The sequence below is a fragment of the Chiloscyllium punctatum genome, chromosome 33 (genome assembly GCF_047496795.1).
Source record: "Chiloscyllium punctatum isolate Juve2018m chromosome 33, sChiPun1.3, whole genome shotgun sequence".
In the NCBI taxonomy this organism is placed as follows: domain Eukaryota; kingdom Metazoa; phylum Chordata; class Chondrichthyes; order Orectolobiformes; family Hemiscylliidae; genus Chiloscyllium; species Chiloscyllium punctatum.
Genome location: NC_092771.1, coordinates 30,718,018 through 30,730,917, shown reverse-complemented (window position 1 = coordinate 30,730,917; position 12,900 = coordinate 30,718,018). Strand labels below are relative to the sequence as shown.

Below are 12,900 nucleotides of genomic sequence, written 5' to 3'. Positions count from 1 at the left end.
CATTTGGTTCAATAATTTTCTTTCAGGTAGGAAACTGCCATCTTTTCCTGATCTGGCCTATATGTGACTCTACACCCACAGCAATGTGGTTGACTCTTAACTGTGCTCTAGAAATTAAGATTGGCGAGGCCAGTATTTATTGCCCAGCAACACACACATTCCATGAATGAACTTGTTGGAGAAATTTGCCCAATAAATTAGAGACCACACAAACCAGATCAGGTGAAATTGACATGCTGTTTATTACAATCCATATTGCTGGAAGAGAAATTGACTAGGCTGACAGTCTGTGCAGGTAGATCAGAATTTCTCTTCCTCGAGCTGAAGAAGCAGCCAGTTTTTGTAATAATCCTGTACAATGAGGCTAATTAGAAATGGGGAAAATACAATGTATCTGGAAATGGAGTAATCTAGTTACCATAAAGCTAATCAGAAAACTGTTATCAGAGGAATGTCCTAATTCTCTACACAAAGCAACATCCTGACAGTATCCAAGGGTTCGGAGCTTCCATTCCTCTTCGCAGGTAGGTGCTTATGTCTCCTCTAAAGTGGTGAGGTGCTTTCATTGTCCTGTCTGGAGGTCAATGCTCTTGTTGGTGCCTCTCTGTCTGACCTGCTGTTTGTGGGGCTTTGGTATTGCTGGGTTGTGAAACTGCCCTCGGAGCTTTGGGATAACTGTGGTGCTCTGTCATTGCTAGTGGGTGCTTGAAGTGTATTCCCTTGTCTGTGAATGCTGTCTAGTTTCGCTGGTCAGCCTGCTTGGCCCCTGCTGAGGCATGCTGGGTGTTTTTTGGTACAGTTTGGCCAAGTTTGCTTTTGTGGGCCTATTCTGGGTTGGCAGGGTCTTCTCCCACAGGATTCAAAAAATTACCATCTCTCATCATCAACATTCTGGGGGTTACTATTGATTATAAACTGAAATGGATTAGCCACATAAACACAGTTGGCTACATGAGTGGGTAGGTGAGAAGGTAGGAATTCTGTAATGAGCAGCTCAAAACCTGTCCACAAGCTACAATGCACAAGTCAGGAGTGTGATGGACAGATGCAATTCCAAACAACACAAGAAGCTTGACACCATCAAGGGCAAATCACACTTGATTGGCACCATCTTCAATATTTACTCTCTTCACCACTGACACTCAATAACACCAGAGTATATTGTTTACAAGATGCAGTACAGAAATCCACTGTCAATGGCACCTTCCAAATCTACAACCATTGCCATTCACAAGTCAAGGGCTGAAGATACATGGAAATACAACCACTTACAAGTTCCCCTGCAAGTCACTCATCATTTTGACCTGGAAATAATGTCATGGCTCCTGCAGTGTGGCTGGGTCAAAATCCTGAAACTTCCTCCCTAGCACATTGTGACTCACGGTGCAGGACAATTAGTGATGTACAATAAACACTGGCCACACTAACAAATTCCTCATCCCATGAATGAATAAAAGCAGAAAGAGCAATATCTAAGAACCTTTGATGTTAGGTAATTGGAAACATAGCCTTCCAGCAATGAGCTTACAACACCCAACTGATTTTTCTAATCAGAAGAGTTTGTTTCATGTTGTGTCCAGCAAAAGAAATAAGCAGCTTAAAATATATTGCAACTATGGTACCCGTTTGCTATATAGCAGTAGTGATTGTTATTTCTGGATAATTTACAACAGAAAACACAGATCATTTGCAGCAAATTCATTGCAAGTTGGAATGCAGATATCTGCTCTGACATGCCCTGAGCATCTTGATCAGGTGTGATTGAGCTTTAGAATGTAGCAAGAAATTAACCCCGAGGTCAAGCAGTGTGTGCACTAGGAGAGCTGGCAATGGGAGTCTGAGAGTTTACAGGAAAGGTGCATTGATTATTCAATTATTGTTCTGAAGGTCAACATTTAAATCCTTTTAAACATTCTGCTGCACCTTGTGTGAGATGATGACTCTGTGACAATAGAAACAGCAGTAAGGCTCACTGGACAGCAAGTTTGGAGCTGTATGATCTTAATGACCACCTTGTAAAGGGGATTGATAGGGTGCTGTGTGTTAATATCATGACTGGGCCACTGGTGATGATTTAAACCCATCCCTTACCATACTGACTACACTGCCCTGCCACCAAGTCCTGATCTTAGCTTCTATTGGATGTTGGCTCTAGCAGGATGGACACAGTTATAATAGGCAAATATTGAATGTTTGGGTGGAGGAGTGGGCAAAGTTAACTTCAACCTTTGCAGCGTCAGTCCTGAGTGATGAACATTTCCTGAATTTGGGTTCAGAGGAACTGACAGCCAAGGTCAAAGCTGGTGGCCAGCTGTTGAGAATTAGATAATTATCATGGTCAGTGAGTCTGTAACTAAAGAGCATAGCTTTAAGATTATTATCAATAAGAAATAAAGGCCATTGTTTTCCAGAATGTATTAGGAATGATCAAAGATCCTGGCTGAAAGAAGCTTCTCAATTCTGGTTCATTGGGCTTAACTTAACCAAACACACTGGAGACGGTGATTGCCACCACACTGAGTAAAAACTGACAGCACCACAGGAATGAGCAGATGCTGCAGGCAGACTGAGAAGGTGGGATGTACCAGGATCATAGGTAAATCAGCCAATTTGAATACGATCACAGTGTGGTATGTGGTCCATGTCTGGTGTGGGAAATGTTTCTGGCTCCTCTGGGTGTAGTGGTGTAGCAGGGACACATTCTCAGATATGTAACAGCACAGAGTCAGAGCAGTCAGCCCCACCAGTCTAAACTGGTGTTTTAGCTCCTCCTCCCATGCGGCTGTGGAAAGCTCCGTTGTTTCAAGTAAATAGGTTTCCGAATATCAATGATCCAGAAGCAATATGAAGATAGTGTGGAAGAAAGCATTGAAGTGGATGATAATATGAACGGTGGAGTAAGTGAGATGAGTTGAATGTCCTATTCCTGCTCCTAAGGCAAAAGTGGGGACTGCAGATGCTGGAGATCAGAGTCTAGATTAGTGTGGTGTTGGAAAAGCACAACAGGTCAGGCAGCATCCGAGGAGCAGGAAAATCGATGTTTTGGGCAAAAGCTCTTCAACAGGAAACACTGTTTCTATTCCTGCTCCTAACTCAACCTCACAAACTTCTTATTCCCTACACTCTCACTTGTCCAGCCTTTCCTCTAATCTACACACATCATTTCATGTCATCACTGTAGTCATGTTATTATTGCATAGTGATAACATTCAACAACTGCAGCTTGCATTTTCATAGCAACTGTAAACGATAAACCACATTCTATATTGCCTCAGAGGTGTACAGATGAGAACTGCAGATGCTGGAGATCAGAGCTGAAAATGTGTTGCTGGAAAAGCGCAGCAGGTCAGGCTGCATCCAAGGAACAGGAGAATCGACGTTTCGGGCATATGCCCTTCTTCAGGAATCATTCCTGAGGAAGGGCTTATGTCAGAAATGTCAATTCTCCTGTTCCTTGGATGCTTTCTGACCTGCTGCGCTTTTCCAGCAACACATTTTCAGCTCAGAGGTGAAAGGATCTACTTAAAATATCCAAATTAAGAAAAACAATTATCAGGAGAGATGATCAAAAGTTTGGCAGAAGAGGTAGATTTTAAAGAGATTGACAGCAGGGGAGGGAGACGGTGGGTAGGAGGGAATCCCACAACATGAGAATTAAACAAGTGATGGGAGTCATAATCAGAGGAACAGGTAGTTTATTGGAATTGTAGATTCGGAGAACATCTTCAAGTTAGGGAGTGAATGAAAAGCAAGACACAATAAAGTAAGTTTGAAATACCCAGGGGCTGACAGTCAGAGTACATCAAAAGAGCGTTGATAAGTGGAATTTGTGGGGCATTGAGATTTGGGAAACAGCTGAATGGATTTGAGAGGGTAGCAGTGTAGCCAGAATAGTCAATTCTTTGACAGTGATATAAAGGTAAAGAAATGGCAACTCATGTGCTTAGAAAAAACAACTAACATTTTCCCTAAACTTTTTCAGAAGACAATAACCCAGTTAATATAGTAAATTGAAGCTTCCATTGCTCTTCAAAACTGCTGCTGGGTTACAGAACCATTTATTCAGCAATGTACACATTTTCTTTAATGGTAATGCTGTCATCCAATATGGTCTGAAGGATTGCATAGGTGGACAGAGGAAGTGCTTCAGGGATACCCTCAAGGCCTTACTGGTGAAGCGCAGCATTCCCACTGACACCTGGGAATTACCGGCCAAAGACGGTCCATAGCAGGAAGGTGTCGAGCCCAAGTGGAAGCCAGGCGAAAACAATGCGCTGCCCCATTCCCCCCTTCCCATGACCACCTTGTAGCAGAGTCTATGGAAGCCATATCAGACCATACAACCACCTACAGACTCATCTTGAAAGTGGGAGAGAGTCATCCTCACCTGCAAAGGACCATCAATGAGCATGAGAGTACCTAATGGAATGAAGGGACAGGTGATGGGATATATTTATTGAGAGTTAATTGGGTTTGTTTTTTGTTGTATAAATATTGGAAGCTAGTAATCAGTAGGATATGAGTTCTATGGAGTGTGGTCAACTGAAAGCTGACTCAAAAGTGGAAATGTCTCTATTTAAACACAGCTATACAGTTTCCACGGGTATGTTTCTAAAAGCATAGTTGAGTATATGAGACGCAAGCTTCTGCAAATGACAGCATGAACAAAAACAATTAGCCTGAGGAACCAGAGAACACACAAGTGGAAGACAGTTGAACATGTTTCTACTTCACTTTTTAAGACAGAAACAAACATCTTGAAATATTTTAGTAAAAGTAAAATATTGCAGATGCTGAAAACCTGGAAGATAGCAAAAGCAGCAAATACCGTAGACTAGACTGAAAGGATAAATAAAATGCTGCTTTGCATTGTGAGCAGTGAATACAATCTGCTTTACTTGGGAGCAATTGAATATAGACCAGGTATCCACATTGTAGACCACCTCTGCAGTGTCTGTTAGAATGACTACAATCTTCCCAGACGCTTGACCATTTGTTCCCATGCTAACATTTCCATCCTAGGCTAACAGCAATGATCCACTGGAGATCAATTCAAAGTGGAGGAATACCTCACTTTCTGTTTAGGTACTTGACAGCCTTCAGGACATAACACTGAATCCAACAACTTCAGAACATGAACACTCTGCTTTATTTTAATTACAAACCCCACCACATACATTGTCGACTTCATACTCAGCACAGTGAATCCATTTTTCCCTTTACCTAACTTACTACTATTTTTATGGACCAGGCCAGATCCCCTCAGAACATTTCAAGAAAGTAGCCCAGACCCTAACTTTGCTCGATGTTTTGAGTATATGTGAAGTGGATATTCCAGGAATATTGTAGCTGGTCAAACTACTTAGTTTTAAACAAAACAGAATTTATTTGTAAGATTACCAAATTAAACACAAACAAAAGAGAACAGAATATAGAATAACCTAACCTATCTGAAAGCGAAGACAATCCCATCTTAATGATGCTGTTCCAAATACTGCAACAATCCCCATAAACACCCCGAGAGAGAGAGAGAGAGAGACTCAACATGAAACACCTTCTTTCATGTAGCTGTTTCTTTAATCAGCTGCCTCAAACAGACTGGCTGCTTTCAGTGAACAGTCAGACTGCTAAAACCAAACCAGAGAAAAGCTGAGCTGGAGAACTGGCCACTCCCCTTTCATTTTATATGTGTTTTTTTAAAAACTTGAAAGCCATTTGACTGAGGCAATATCTGCTAGTTATAATCAAATTGGCCCTAAAAACCCATCAAAAGTAGACACCCCCGAACCTGCATCTTTGTGACTGCTCTGAAAAAAAAAACAAAGATGTCATCATTGTCATTAAGTGAGCAGCATTGCCATTCCCCCTCCCCCTTACCACCATTAGCACTCGCTTTGGTCTGGGCACTTTCATTATCTATTCCATTGGCACTCCCTTTGTGGTCTGGGCACTCTCACCATCTGTTTCATTAGCACTCTCTTTGGTCTGGGCACTCTCACCATCTGTTCCACACTCTCCTCCTATCTCCTCTGTCAACAGCATAAAAACCACCATTCAAGCCTCTTTCAGTTTTGAAGAAGTTATAACCGGACTCTAAACATTAACTCTTGCTTTCTCCACGGATGCTCCCTAATCTGATGAGTTTCTTCGGCACTTTGTTTTTATTTTGAAATGGTTTCTTCCTTCATTGTAATAATGCTCTATCTAAATGTTCAGTAATGAGAAGGATGGACCTGAACCAAGTGATCACATCTGGGATATACCAGACAGGTGAATTTGGATCAGTGGAAGAGTGTGTTTTGTCATCAGCATTGCTAGTTGTAGCTGTAACCGGCTAATATTTACAGAACTCACTGTAGTTTATGCAGTTGATTTTCCCCGAGAGGAATTCAGAACCAGATTATCGGAGTCACTTGGAAATGGGAACCTTTGTGCATTTTCTGTTCAGTGTCTGGACTGTAGTAAAAAAAAACAGTCAAGTTTCCTTATTCTCAATAGTCCCAGATTCCCCTCTCTCTACTGTTTCTGGCCCATTACTCTTTCTGGAAATATTCAGATTTACCATGTAAACTACACTGATGGATGCAGCCCATGCTCGAGGGAGAGAATTAGCAACTCGCATGTATTCCCAACATGTCAACTAAATAGAATGAGGTATACCTTCACCAAACCTTCTTTCACCATTGCCCCGCCTCCCAAAATAATCACCTCCCTTTCTGAGAGGGACTCCCTCCCTCGAGGGCCACTCAACCCCCTTTCCTCCCCCCCAAAAGATCACTTCCAGGCCGATCAGAGAGAGCATAAACGAATCATTCATCACGCATTGTTTTTAGTCTTTTAAAATCATTATCCGCACATAATTTCATGATCCCAATAACATGAAGACCCAAGTGTGACCATGCGTTGTTCCCGGTATGAACACTTCGCGGGGAGATCATTCAAACTCTTCGCAGCGACCTGTTGAAAGCCAACTTCGAGGAATCGATCATTTCTGAGTCAAACCTCTCATCCTCGCAAAGGCTATATAAATCAGATTCCAATATTTAAGACAACGCAGATTCTCGATCTTTATCCTAGCTTTTGACAGGCTCATCAGAGAAACGCTGCAAACTGTGCAGAATTTTATGAGTGCACCGCATCAGATAACACGGCACTAAGTCATTACATAGAGTGTCCAGCAATCCACTACTCAGAGCTCCCTGGGTTCACCTTAAAATCTTTCACAGTGAAAGGTTTGTTTTATACTGAGCTCGATAGAGAATATTCTAAGACTATCAAAACAAGGGAGATTTTTTTTATCTCAAAAGATCTGCAAGCTTTCTGTTCAAAAATAAAAGAATAACATTTGAAATAAAAAGCCTGACTTTTTAAATTTTATCCACGAGTCTAAATAATTAAAAATAAAAAGGTAGGGTTGAGGCAATGTTATATTCACATCGGTAGGAGAGAATAGACTTCAAAAGTCTACTTTAAATTGAACAGGACTGGTTTCAGTCAGACAGCAGTTAGTGGGATGATTACAGAATTTTTGAGAGTCGGAATAGCTTTTGTTGTCACTGTAGTTGTGTTGGTTAATTAGTGCTGGGACTATCAGTGAGAGGGAGTCAGTGCGGGTGGAGGTACAGGGGGATGACAGTGTAGGGTAAGGGACAGGGAGCTGACAGTGTGGGGTAAGGGACAGGGGACTACAGTGAGGGGGAGGCTGCCCCAAAATGCTGAGCCGGGGCTGGAGGAAGGAGGGAAAAGGAGCAGTTACTGAGTTGGAGCCTTCACTTACCCGCTCCCCGCGACTCTCCGCTTGCCACTAGCAGGAGCTTCCCTGACAGGGGGAGTTTATAACGCAGCCGGGAGCGCGCATATAGGCAGGGGACGTGAACGCGCTACCGTGGGCACGCATCGAACCACCTTTGCGGCAACATGAGCGCGCATAGCCCCCCCAGGAGCTGGCAAACATCCCGGGGACGCGCCTGTCTACCCGATCGTCCCCGGAAAAGTGCATTGTTACAATGTAGCCAGAAGAATGGAAACTGTAACAAACTGCAACCAAATACATTGTAACCACCTGCAATAAACTGTAACACACTCGAACACATTATCAGAAAGTATTGTGCTGAGAGTGGGAGGGAGCCCCATTCACAACCCTCCTCGGATTGGAGAGTTTCCGCAGCCAATCAGAAACCGGGGAAAGACGGTGCGATGTTTTTGTGAACTTCCGGTGTGTTGGGGCGGGAATGAAAGTGAAAACCCAATTGGTAGCTGGATGCCAGCCAATCGGAAGAATGCCTGCTTTGCGATTGGACATAGTGAGACGGACATCTCAATCAGCCAATGGCAGATGGTTGGGTCGGATCAGGCGGGTGAATCCTCCAGGAGCGTGGCCAAATACCGTACATTTGGCACGTGCAACATGCCCCACTGTGACTGTGTACACACCAATAACAGGAGGGCCAATCTACTGCTGGGAACCTCACCCCTTCCATCACCACATACAACAAATCCAGAGAGAGAGAGAGATATACACACACACAGATGGCCATAATCTAATCAGATCCGGGGGGAGACTGACTGGGTGATGTCAAGAGACTTTCCATTAGGACAAGGGGACACCCACTTGAGAAAAGGAAGCATTTAAGATGGAGATGAGAAGAAACATCTTCTTTAAAAGGGTTGTTAGTGTTGTAATTCTTGACTGCAGAGGCTGTTGAATATATTGATAGTTAAATTACATTTTACAGACTGCAAAGTTTATGAAGGTTTGTAGCTCAGGTTGAGGTTTAGGTTGTAGGTTTGCTCGCTGAGCTGTAGGTTTGATATCCAGACGTTTCATTACCTGGCTAGGTAACATCATCAGTGGCGACCTCCAAGTGAAGCGAAGGGAAGCTGCTGTCTTACCTGCTTTCTATTTATAGGTTTGTCCTGGATGGGGTACCTGGGGTGTGTGGTGATGTCATCTCCTGTTCGTTTTCTGAGGGGTTGATAGACGGTAATTAGATCTATGTGTTTGTTTGTGTCATTGTGGTTGGAGTGCCAGGCCTCTAGGAATTCTCTGGCATATCTTTGCTTAGCTTGTCCCAGTCGAATTGGTGGTTTTTAACAGACTATAGGGCGGTAGAAGGTAATAGGGCGTGGGTATTTTCCTAACTATATCATATCTTGTTACATCAATTTGTCACAAATGAACCACATATTACGTCACAAAACCTTAAAACATCTCTTAGTGGGATGGGCGATAAATATATATGTTCATCTTTGTAATGCCTACAGTTAGTGAATGTAAAAGATGATTGAGATATTTAAACTTAAACAGTCCCCTATGTTTTCCATTCAATAGATTTCCATAAACTCCTTGTGAATAAGCGATAACGCCTCTTCTCTCCCCTCCAACACCACCCCCCCGCCAATTACTCCTACTATTTTGAAAAGGCCGAATTCATATATAAGACAGCCTTGGCCTAAAATGGTGTCTCTCCAATGAGTCATAGGTCATCACTGCACCAGATATAATTATTCAATTAAATATCAATTGAATGTGAAACTGATTAAGATTTTCACCAGTTTATAAATACTCGCTTAAGTAATGGTACTTATATATCATTTCACAGCCGCTGGAATGTGCAAGGTCTATTAACAGTTTCCACGGTACTGCATCCTCACTGTCAATTACTCACTGCTGCATTTAGCTCAAGGTACTCCCTCTAGTGGTATTTCCACCAGGCTACAAGAACAAGAAAAAAACTGGTCCAATTTCTTGATCAGTGAAAAGTAAAGGCAACTTTTGCAATCTCAATTCGCCCTGCTAGCTAGACATATGTGAATACCTTTACGACATCACTAGGTAGACTAGCAGGAGGCTGGAAGAACACAGCAAGCCAGGCAGCATCAGGAAGTGAAGTCAACGTTTCAAGTGTAACCCTTCCTCAGGACCCCTGAAGAAGGATTACACCAAAAATGTTACTTCTCCACTTTCCGATGATCCTCATCTACTTTGGATTCCAGCATCTGCAAGTTTTTTTTGAAAAGTTTATTTCATCACTATGCAGTCACTAGCAAATACATTTCAATGTCCTCTTTCTGCTCAGTATCCTCCAATTACTCTGTGCTAATATTTTACACTACCTCCAGATAACTTACTAATGTGGAAAAGGATTTTTAATGTATTTACACAAAACAGCAAAACACTTGAAAACATCTATGGTCTGGTAGGAAATTCACCTATGATACATGCCCATTGTAGAAGATTTCACTTACGGAGGATAAATTCAACTGAATATGCCTACTTATTACACCTTTTCAAAATGAGGAAAGGGCTCTTAAGATAGTCAATTCCTGCTGCAACCCCACAACAATAACCTGACCACAGGCAAATTGCCTAGTTTGAACTAGAACCATTAACACAGTTGTTGTGCCCATATCTCTGAGCGAGGACATCTGGACTCAAGTCCCATCTGCTCCAGAAGTGTGTAATAACATCTCTAAACAGGTTGATTACAAAGATGTCTTATCAAGACGTTTCATATTAGAAATTTTAAAAAATTACATTCCTATTTTCTGTTATAATCAAATTTGATGTTCAATTCTTGTTAAACTGTTTGTTTTTCTGCTCACTTTGCTGGTCTTTAACCATATTGTTATATTGTACAGATACTTCGACCATCTTTAGACTTCTGGATCTCCCTTTTCCTGAACATTTTCCCTAATTGTATTTCTAAACCACTGTCCATAGAATACGATTCACCAGGATGCTGGTCCCAGTCCAATTTAAGGATTCCTGATGAAGGGCTTTTGCCCAAAACGTCGATTTCGAAGCTACTTGGATGCTGCCTGAACTGCTGTGCTCTTCCAGCACCACTAATCCAGAATCTGGTATCCAGCATCTGCAGTCATTGTTTTTACCCAGTCCAATTTAAGTCAGGTCCATCTCAACAAAACAGCTCACTCTTCTAATGCACCATAAATAGAAAACCCTTTTTCTCACATCACTCTGAGCATTTGTACAATTCTCTATTCTGCTCAGCTCTATCCCAATTGCTTAGGCTACATTTTAGCATATCAAATTATTTTCACAGAACATAATTCTTAGTCCTACCTATGTCATTAGTTCCCACATAGTCCATTACAACTGGATCATCTCTCCAAGTTCATCTTCAGCTATGTCCTTAACTCTGCCATCAATAGGGCAGCACAAGCTTCAGAATTCCTTGTTGCAGCTGTAGAGAACAATATCTATTCCCTGATTTGTTGTCCCTAATCATTATCACATCACTGTTTGATCTGTCCATTTGAAAGGCATCCTTCACCAGGTTCTGTTCACCCACTCACCTGCAGAAGTTGTAACTAACATATGCCAACTGCACTGGATCTGAGGCTATTCGATCACTACATGCTACTTTCCCATAACTGCCTAACTCTCAGTCACATCCTCCTATCCGATCATACCTAATCAAACCCAGGGGTTGTGGTGGGAGGGTGCTTCCTTCTGGAACAATGTGTCTAGGCACGTCTTTCCACCCTGATGTCTGCAACTCTGAGTCCAGTTCAACAACTCTGAACTACAAGCTAGACGCTTATTGCAGAAATAGCTGTCCAAAACTACAGTAGATTCCACAGGTTTCCACATGCTGCAAGTCAACATAGCACCAATCCTGCTACTTTTTAACTAAATAAATAAACAAATTTGGTAAGGACTTAGCTAGTAGATTGCACAACTGAAGTAACAGAATAGGAACTCTCATTTTCATTTGGAGACAATTAGAAAAACTGACCAAACACTTGAACCTGATAAAACAGCCAGGTGTAATCTCAAACTTGTTATTAGACACACTATCTATGCCTCACTCAGGTATAATCACTTGAGTCAACTACTTTCAGCTGGTTGACCGTTCGCAGCCCTGTTGGCCCTCTTGTGGCACAATCCCTGGACTGAGAAACTCCAGTTCAAGTCTCACCTGCTCCAGGTGGTGTGTAGTGATATCTCTGAATAGGCTGATTAGAAAATAAAAGATTTAAGCATCTCCATTAGGGGTCTTGTGGCACAGTGGTAGCATCCCTGCCTCTGGACTGGGCATTATATCTGTGAACACGTTGATTAAAATATCTAAGCAGCCCTGTTTAACAAGGTCATTTGAATTACCTGAAGATCATTAATACTATGTCACAATCTAGTTTAATCTATATTTAACTGCAAGAAAAACTTACATGAACAAAATTCACTATTACACTAAGTGTGAATCACACTAAAGCACAGTCCCTGATCATATGTCAGGCCCCCACCTCCGAACAGTCCCTATTCATGCTGGTAAGTAACCAATGTTAAGAATGCTAATAGTCAGGAGGAAGTCTGTTTTCTCCACATAAATATGTTTAGACTATCAGTGCAAATTTCTAGAATACAATTTAAAAACCCCATCCATTTTCATCTCTCTGTATATCTTTATAAAATGCTCCAATCCCACACAATGCAGTTAATGAGCACAGAAAAGCTGAATAGCTTATTTTGAGGGCAAATCTTTGATATAGCTGTGGTCTTGTTTTCTTTTAAAGGGTACCAATGTCTTGTTTTGGAGAACCATTGAGAAATAAATGTTGAACAGGTAAAGTTAATTCAGCCCTTTGAGCCAGTTCCACTTTTAAATACAATTATGGTGGATTTTGGGCTATAGGTCTCCATTCCTGCCCACTCCCCATATCCCTCAATTCACTGAGAGACTAAAATATGTCTATGTCAACCTTCCCTGCTGTGGTTAGAACAGAACACAGCATCAATGCAAAGGTGTTGAATTCTGAAGGACAATCTGTTCTTGTACTTTTCATACATTCAGCACAAATTTAATCTTCTGTACCAATAAATTAGATAACTGAGGCAGGATCTTTTAAAAGGTGCTGAATTCAAGACACACTTCA

At 41.8% G+C, this 12,900-nt stretch overlaps 1 protein-coding gene across 3 annotated transcripts in view; it reads right to left on the bottom strand.

Annotated features, from left to right (window-relative positions):
* The window catches only part of dapk2b (death-associated protein kinase 2b), a 155,036-nt gene extending 147,203 nt beyond the window's left edge, over positions 1-7,833 (bottom strand). For 2 of the 3 annotated variants that reach the window (XM_072553305.1, XM_072553302.1), the window contains exon 1: positions 7,778-7,833. The gene's annotated coding sequence lies outside the window, so the exon portion shown is untranslated. Of the gene's footprint in view, positions 1-6,354; positions 6,463-7,777 lie in introns of those variants that run through there. The other variant, XM_072553303.1, reaches the window with a different exon arrangement.
* Positions 7,834-12,900: the final 5,067 nt, after the last annotated feature.